Source organism: Mustela nigripes, chromosome 1 (genome assembly GCF_022355385.1).
Source record: "Mustela nigripes isolate SB6536 chromosome 1, MUSNIG.SB6536, whole genome shotgun sequence".
Classification (NCBI taxonomy): domain Eukaryota; kingdom Metazoa; phylum Chordata; class Mammalia; order Carnivora; family Mustelidae; genus Mustela; species Mustela nigripes.
In genome coordinates this window covers 181803845-181812661 of record NC_081557.1, presented here as the reverse complement: position 1 = coordinate 181812661, position 8817 = coordinate 181803845, and the positions used below count along the sequence as shown (strand labels likewise).

The following is an 8817-nucleotide window of genomic DNA, read 5'->3' as shown; positions in this document are numbered from 1 at the left end:
CTTTCCACCTGTTTTTCCCTCAGTATCATCCAATTAAGACCAAGTGTCTCGTGTAAGAAAGCAAACAAAAATACAACTTCTACACACGTGCTTTTCTTATAATTTTTTTCTCCTTTCCCTCAAGTCCAAACTGTTAGGTAAAAGAGCTGGTGTTCTCTGTCCCCGTGATCCCACCTTCTTTACCTGCTATGATCTGGATCCTTCATACACATAAATTATAAACTACAGTTGCTTAGGTGAAGATCACTGAGACATTTGTAAGGAGTAGCAGTTGCTTCTCAGGCTGGCTGTCTTGATCATTCTGCCACATGCTGCACTGGTCAACAGTCCCTTCCTCTCTTGGTTTCATCAGCCTTGCTCTCTCCTAGTTTCCTCTTCTTTTTCTGGTCTTCAACTCTTTCTTTTGCAGGTTCCTCTTCTTCCATCTATCCCTACGTGAATGGAACATTGGTGCTCTGCCATGTTCCATCCTGTCTCTCCCTGGCTGTTTTCATCTTCTCCCTAGCTTTAAGAAATACCTGAAGGCTGATGATTCCTGATGGATCCTCCATTTTGGATTTCTCTCTCCGGAACACTCCTTCCAACAGCTTACCCAGTGCTGAAGCTCAGCTATCCCACATTTGCACCCAACTCAAGAAGTTTCAAACAGAACTCATTACATTCCTACCAAAAGTGCTCCTTTCTATATGTTTTTTTTTCTTGGCAAAGAGCATCTTCTCCTGCCTTCTTGCCCCAACCAGAAATCTCCATGTCAGTCTAGACAACTCCTATTCCCCACTACCCCCAATATAAACCATTACGTCTTGTCTGTTCTATTTCCTAAATATCTCTAGAGCTGTCCCAACCTCCAGTTGGCACTTCCATTGCCTTAGTTGAAACCTAAATTTTTCTCTAGAGATAACCTCCTCACTGCCATCTCTCTTCTATTTGTCTTCCACAACAATAGCAGCCATAACTTTTTAAAACTCTTACTGAATGACAGTTAGAAACCTTAAAAGCTGTCCTTGCATAAAGCCCTTAGTGTTTCCCAGCCATGCACCTCCTTCAGGAGAGTTTTGGCTCTTTGGGCCTGTAGAGCCTGGTGTGTCCTGGCCATGCTTACTTCGAGCCCCAATCCATCACACCTCCAGCTCCCAGGACACACCAAGTACTTCAACACCTAACCTCCTCACTTGCTCTTCTCTGTGGAATGCCCTTCCCTTCCCCATCCTTATCCGCCTGGCATTCTCTTCTTCGTCCTTCAGAAAACTCTACACTAAAATCTCTATCCATAATACCCACCACCCAATGTGGTGGGTATTATGGAGGGCACGCACTGCACGGAGTACTGGATGTGATGCAAAAACAATGAATTCTGTTACACTGAAAAGAAATTAAAAAAAAAAAAAAAGAATACCTTCCAAAGAATAATTAGCTGTTCCCTTTCCAATGCTCCTACACAGAAATGTACCCAACAGGTACATTTATTATAGTGATATTTCCACTTCCATGTATGCCTCTGTCTTCCCACCAGGCTGTGAGCTCCTTAAAGTCAGCAGGCACTGTGTTTTACCTTGAAATCACAGCACAAAGATATACATAGTACACAGAAGACATTTAATAAATGTTTGCTAATGAATGCCCAATGACCAGCTCTGGGTCATTAAATGCTGCAGTCATTTCTCCTGATCTGAGCAGAGACCAAGAGATCCCCTTTTCCCATCTCATTGGCTCATATCCTAAATAAATAAATATACAAGTTTGCACAGTGATATCAACATCTCTTTTAGCTTAAATATTCTATGGGTTTTACAAAACTACTTTGTGGACTATAAACAGGTTCATAAATCCATCTACAGCAGTATTCTGACCTAGGAGCCACAAAACTTCGGGAGCCCTCTGTGACCAGGTATTTAACAAAAAGACCATAGTTGTTCATAGGACCTCCGTAAGGCTGATTTTCATCTTCTTTATCTTCATTTATCTGCGGTAATCACAAGAGGGCAAGTATTTTTCATGCTTTCAATACTGACACTCGGAGAACTTAAAATTCGAGAGTATAAAAACCAGGTTTGCTGGAAACTAGGTTCGCATTTGGGAAAATGAGATCACTAAATCACTCAGTACTCCCCCTCCTTCCCCCGCCTTTTTTCGATGCCCTGGCCAGGTTGCTAATTAGGTAACTTCTTATCATAATTACCTAGTCAGCCTTAATGGCTTCACACACTCTGCTCCGTCTCTCACTGGTCCTGTAGGGCCGCTTTTCAATTGTTAAAACAGCTGCTGAGTTTCAAGCCGGAGGAGGCTCGGTGTGCGCCGAGGGGGAAGCGCTCCCTGAGTGAAGGCTGTGGTAGGCAGGCGGTCGGGTGAAAAGTGGGACATGAATGCACAGTTTGCACACTCTGCTTTCCGCCTCCAACCTTCTGGATTTAGCTCGTCTCTCCACTCCCCCCTCCCCATCAACCCCAGAGTTCCCCCTTATTGTGCACCCGGGTCTCCCAGACAGTGCGATGGCCCCGCGTACGCCTCTCCCTAGATTTTGTGGCTTTGGGGGGTCTCGGTGGGCCTCCCTCTCCTTCCCTGAGACCGGCGGGGCGGCCAGGACGGCGGTAGGTCCCCTGCGATGCCGCCTGCGAGGGTCCCTGTTTGGGGAGTCCTGGGTCGTGGAGTGTGTGTGTGTGTGTGTTTGTGTGTGTGTGTGTGAGTGTGTGTTTGCGCGCGCGCGCGGTGGCGCGCAGCGGGAGGGAGGGAGGGAGGAACTGAGTGGGGGGGAGGCACCGGGCAGAGGAGGGAGGGGGCGGGCGGGCAGCGGTGGGGCGGGAGGGGGAGCGGCTCTGGGCTTCAGCAGTGACACTCGGGAGCGAACACACACACTCCCCGCTCGGAGCCGCGAGAGAGCGGAGCTTACCGCGCAGCGTACCCGCCGCCGCCGCGCGCCCGGCTCTCCTTGCGTCGCACTCCAGCCAGGCGCCGGTGCCCCGAGCGCCCGCCCGCGGAGCCCGCGACAGCCCCGCTGGCCTCGGCAGCATCCTCCCGCCGCCCAGCCCCCGTACCCTCCCCGCCTTTTAAAAGGACCTCCCGCCACTTCCCCGCTCTGTCCCGGGATCCCCCAGCCCCGGGCTTCTCCCCGCTCCACTCCGCAGCAACTTCGGCGGCCCGCGCGCCGCCAGCCTCGCCCGCCTTTGAAGTTTGCAGCGCCCACCGCAAAGTTGGGACACTTCGGCCGATTTAATTTTTCTCTTTTATCTGCCTCCTCCTACGCCTCCCAGCCCCTTCGGTTCCTGAGTACTGGTGCTTAGCATCTTGGCCGGTGCCTGGGACGTGGACTGTTTCGCACACCACACCTCGGGGAGGGACTTTTCCTCTCATCCTCCCAGGAAAATCAAACAGATTTTTTAAGGTAAGTAGCGAGAGGAAAGCAAACTTGTGACGCCTCGACGCCTTAGTCCGCCACCCCAAGACCTGGCACAGGGAGTGTTCACACCCAAGGTTTCATCCGGGGTGGGGGGTGGAGGCGCGCGACCCCTAAGTCAGAGGGGCCCAGCGAGGTTCTCCGTCACCGCTGGACGAGGGCGCCAGATCCAGAGGAGCAGAGGGCTTTAGGGGCGTAGAGCAGGTCTCCCTCGGTTTTCCACGCTGGCTTCGTGGCTGGGCGGCGCGAACGGTGTTAGGAGGTGGAGAGACAGTTGCACAGGCCGGGGACACTAGGTTCCCGGTGCCCAGGATGCGGCGGAGTCCGGGGAGCCACAGAACCTTTATCCCGGACTTGGCCTGGACACTTACTTTGCCCGCCCGCCGGGAGGGCTGCTGCCTCCCCCTCTGCTTCATGCCCTCTACCCTTCGCTAGAGAAAGTCAGCGGGACTGGGTGATAGAGGCGCATGAGTGTGGGACGAAGAGGGGTCTGGGATGCGCATGGGCTCGCCCGCGGGCTGGACTGAAGCGGGTTCCTGGCGGGCGGCCCCATCCCCGCAGAGGGGGCTCTGGGATCTCGGTCCCCTTCGGCCAGCCGAACCCCTACCGCTCTGGCTCCTCGTTAGTCCTCTGTCTGCTAAGCGAGCATCGTTAGAGAAACTTCCTCGAGCTAAGCAGGGAGGCCTGGGACCGGATCCTGCTTTTGCCGGGGTACTAGAGCAGCCACCGAGGGGACCTTCCCTCTCGCGCCAGACCCAGCGACAGAGCGTCGTGCCCCAGCCCTGTCTGTGCACCAGTCGGTGTTCGCTCTAGTCGGCGCTACCTTCAGTGCCACGGAGCTGAGAGTTGGGGCAGCCCCGACACTCGGGAATCCGAACGAGTGGTTCCACGTCCCAGCTGTTCTCCCGGGACATTTCGCAAACTGCAGAATTTAGATGCGGTTTCGTTTCATTGTGCGCCCTTCCTGCCTCCACCCACCCGGTACACCCGCCGGGGGCTGGAGAATTCGCCGCTGCCCCCGCACCAGGTCCAGGCGGGTCGCGGAGGCCCTTGGAGTTTGCCGTGGGCACCTCTGCAGGGGCGCTGAGCTGTTCTTCGGGCCAGGTCGCGGTTCCCCTCCCGGTCCCCTTCGGGGCGCTGTCCATCTCCTGCTCTGGGTACAAGGAGCTCCCTGAAACCAAGACCTTGAGCGAGAAATGAACCTGAGAAACTCTCTGGGTTTAATTTTTTTTTTTTTTTAAACATAGTTCCTTTAAGCAACTTAGTTGCGCTGATTAATTTGTCTACTTTTCATCATCATTCGATCCTGCTATATCAAAAAACAATTTATTTTTTCATTCAGTCGCTGACCTCTCCAACCACACTACCCTCTTCCCCCCACCGCCCTCGCCCACCCCTTCTTTTGCCTCGCTTCCTGAACCCTTTTTCTTTTCTGAAGGAGGGAATCTCCGCACCTCCTCCCTTTTTCCTCCCACCCGGTCCCTGAACGCCTGTGAGAACGAGGGGAGTCGTCAATGGAAATAAATAGGACCCCCGCTCCATTCTCCGCCCCCTTTAAACAAGTAAAATCCTCCCTGGGCTGGCAGAAGTAGAGATAAAACATCCCTCCAGAGGGAGCGGTTTTGAGGATTTGATGGGAATGAATTGTTTTATTATCCTGAAAGATGTGATGGATGGATGCTAGAGCAATATGGGTACAGATCAGAGTGTACTGAGGGCTCTCAGTATTTATTATTATTAATTATTGTTTATTAAGGGTAATAATAAGACCATACCCTAGCTGAAGACCATGTTTATATTTGGTTTTGTTTTTGGGTCAGTCTCTTATTACAGTGGTCTCAGAAAGTGAATACACCAAAACGATATTAATTTCTTACACCCTTTCTGCATATGGAATTAATTAAATGTCAAAAAGATACTGTCGTTTTACCAAAGTTTTAACCCATGAACTTTTAGAAGGTTGCATTCTTATGAAATGCCCTCGTTTGCCTCAGTCTGTCTCCTTAAAGTTCAAAAACTTGGCAACATAATTAATTATGGTCCCAATTCCCATTTTCAATCTAAACCTATATGCAGGATTACATTAAAATATCCCATCATTTATCCTTTAAAAGTGACTCTGATGAGTTTAAATTCTTGGGGAAGGGGAGTCACCTGGGAATGAGAGGTCCAGAAGTTAGAAAAATTAGTGACTATTTCAGATTTCACTAAAAAAATCCTTTAATTCCTCCTTTAAGGAATGAAATTAACAAGTGTTTTCTCTGTGTAATTCTGAACTTCAGTGAATGTCCTTAATCTTTACCATACAGTAGAAACACAACAGCTTGAAGCTTTGTCTGTATTGTTTTCATTTTTATGTCAGGACGTTTTATTCATTAAACCTGTATGTGGAAGTCACAGGCTCCACGTGGCAGCAACACTCTGTTTTAATTAGTAACTATCATAAAAAAGAAGCTAGAACTCTGTAATGGGCCTAAATTGCTAGGAATTATGTGTGGTTTAAATTACGCATTTATTTCAGCAGAAATGAAACCATGAATACAAAACATCTTTTAATCACTTGCAGACACAGCTTTTATCTCTTAAGATGTAACAAAATATATAATTGAAAAATATCCTTCTAAGAATGAGGGAAGCCCTGACCCTCATTTTATTTGTCCTGGGCCTATTGAACATTCATGTGGTAACATGAATAGTAAGCAAAGAGTGATGTCATAACCTTGGCAATACCATGCTGAGGGCATGCTTACATTCAATGTAGCCATCGTGGATCCGTCTGCAGATAACTTAATGTAGCAACTTCTTCATCTGGCTTCATGAACTTGGTGATTCAGATATAGTTTTCTCACTGGAATTTATTGACCAGACTCTCCATGTGATAAGGGAAGATTTGTGTTGTAGAACTCTAACTATCTGGGATGAAGGTGGGAAGATAGAAATAAAATATACCTGTCAGTTGTTCTCTTCCTGTATTTGTTTCTGTAGTATTTCTATTCAGTGTACCAAGAGGCCAGAATTTTTATTTTCAAACCGATTGTGTTTTTGTTGTTTTGTTAGGACAGAACTTGTCCTTCATTTTGCAATGATGAATGAGTAGATCTGGAAATGTAAGGACTATGCCTGATTTAACAGATAGCAAGGAGTAGTGTGAATTCCAAAGGATGTGCACTAAAATTATTTTAGTCTTTCTTCCCTTAGTTATTCCAGTGACCGGGTGATTGAGTCTAGTGACCAAGCAGTGCTCTCATGCTTTTTTTGTTCCCTATTTCTGTGTCCGGTCTTGTTTTGGGGAGCCCTGCCCTCATCCTAACATCTAAGTTAATGAACGGCAGCCAGTGTCAGCTGCCATCATCTTATTCACCAGGAAGAAAGCATATCCCATAGCCATCCCTATTGGGTGAAAAGCAAGTGTAATCTACAAAAGTTGTTCAGATTATTCACTTGACCTCAAAACAAGGTCTAGAACCTCTAAATATCTACTTTGGAACAATTATTCCAAAGAATATAATTTATTCATTTCCAGTTGATTCACAATCATTCAGTAGAAACAACTAAACAAGTTATAATTGAGTAGTAAACAGTAAATCACACTAAATCTTTAATTTCAGACTGACTTTAAAATTAAAGCCCTCCAGTACTTAAATACTCCATTTAAAAATGCTTTGCAATTTAACCCTGAGGTTAGGCTAAATTCTGCCTTATTTTAACATTATATTACAATGCAAATTGACACCTATGTTACACACACTCATGCTTCCACGTGTTAATTTTCAACTAAGAAGAAATGTAAATACTTGGCTGTTACTGTTAAAAAGAATCACATAGCATGACATAGAAAAACAAAATTGCCAATATTTTATTATATCATATGGTGATATGCTGATCCTAAATTTAGTTAATATCTCTGAGAAGAACCACACCATTTTAGGATGAATGTGTTGGGATATGTAAATAGATCTCTTGCCTCTTCTGAGAGGACACCTGGCATTTTCTTTCTATAGCCCACCAGCGCCCAAGCCAATGACAAATGCAGGTATATTCCTGGCTGCTTACTTCTTGAACACATTTCCTAACGCCAAAGATGCTATAGTCATACCTTCCCCCTTTCTTTTGGTATGTTACTAATAACTGCAAACCAACTAATCCTTGCATTTTAATATTTTGAAATATTTAGAAATTATAAAATATATAATATTAATTGACCCAAGATTTTAAAAAACATTTCTAGTTTTACATTTTAAAAATTGAGAGTAAGGGTATTTGATCAGTATGGAATAAAAAGCAAACTGGCAATATGTTTCTGCAAATTTTACCCTTTGGGATAGAGACAGATTTGACCACAGAACAGCTGGATTTTGGGTCCTGTTACAATGTCAATTTTTTTTTAAGAACTCACTAAACTAAATGTGATTTAGACCTCAAGTTTTTAAATCTAGAAACTTCCAAGATTACATGTCATTATTCCTTCAACAATTTCCGGATCCCTTGGAAACTGATTTATTTTAGTAAGTTGGTGAGTAGCTTTTGGTTTTGAGTTGTTAATTTTTCCATGTTTCAAATTTGAAAATGACACATATTTAATATTTTATATATTTCTCTGAAGTATTTATTTTTAGTTTCACTAGTGAAAACTCTGAATGAATCTTTAAAAAAGAAAAATGTGGCAGAATGTATATAGTTAACTTTTCCAATGTCCCTTAATTGTTCTTTTGAAAAAAATTGCTGCTATTCTTTTGAAAGAATTGTTTCTATATAGTTATGAGAAAAGAAAAAAACATTTTTAGAAACAGTGGGTTATATAGAGTTTGGAAGGAACTCAATAAAAACATAATTACATGATTAGAAATCGACTCATTTGAACAAACCTCTTAGACACTGCCTCTGCAGTGTGGAGGTTTTAAATATAATAACCAAATAACAAAATCGAGTTAGCAATATGCACTCATTTTCTAATTGGAATGATTACAGCCAATATCACAAATAGGGGTCACTGACTATACTGTATGATAACTGTGCAAGTTTCTGTCTTCTCCCCAACATGAAAGAGAGGCACACACTGTCTTCTTCCAGTTGTGTGCTTGGAGGACATATATTCCACAATCTAAAGACATAGTCAAAAAATATGGACTATATTCAAATGCGTGTTTTATCCATAACTAAAAATCATAAGTACATAGATCTTGTTCTCCGAGGCAATTGTCCATAAGCATACAGATCTAAATAAAATGAGACTGAATTTTATCCTTTCTCTAAAAGAAAGACTAAAACCTGAAGCCATAATTAGAAAGATTTGTAAAGGGTGATATCTTGTTTTTGAAATCACCATGACTGTGGTTAAAGTTATAATACAGAAACTATGAGCAAGTGTTTATTTATGAAGATGGAGTGTATGGATAGTTGACAAATAAAATGAGGGGCAACATTGT

The 8817-nt window shown here is 44.8% G+C and overlaps 1 protein-coding gene across 1 annotated transcript in view; it reads left to right on the top strand.

The window, feature by feature from the left end:
- Positions 1-2814: 2814 nt before the first annotated feature.
- NDNF (neuron derived neurotrophic factor) overlaps positions 2815-8817 on the top strand; it is a 40938-nt gene continuing 34935 nt past the window's right edge. The window contains exon 1 of the mRNA XM_059377931.1: positions 2815-3379. The gene's annotated coding sequence lies outside the window, so the exon portion shown is untranslated. The remainder of the gene's footprint in view (positions 3380-8817) is intronic.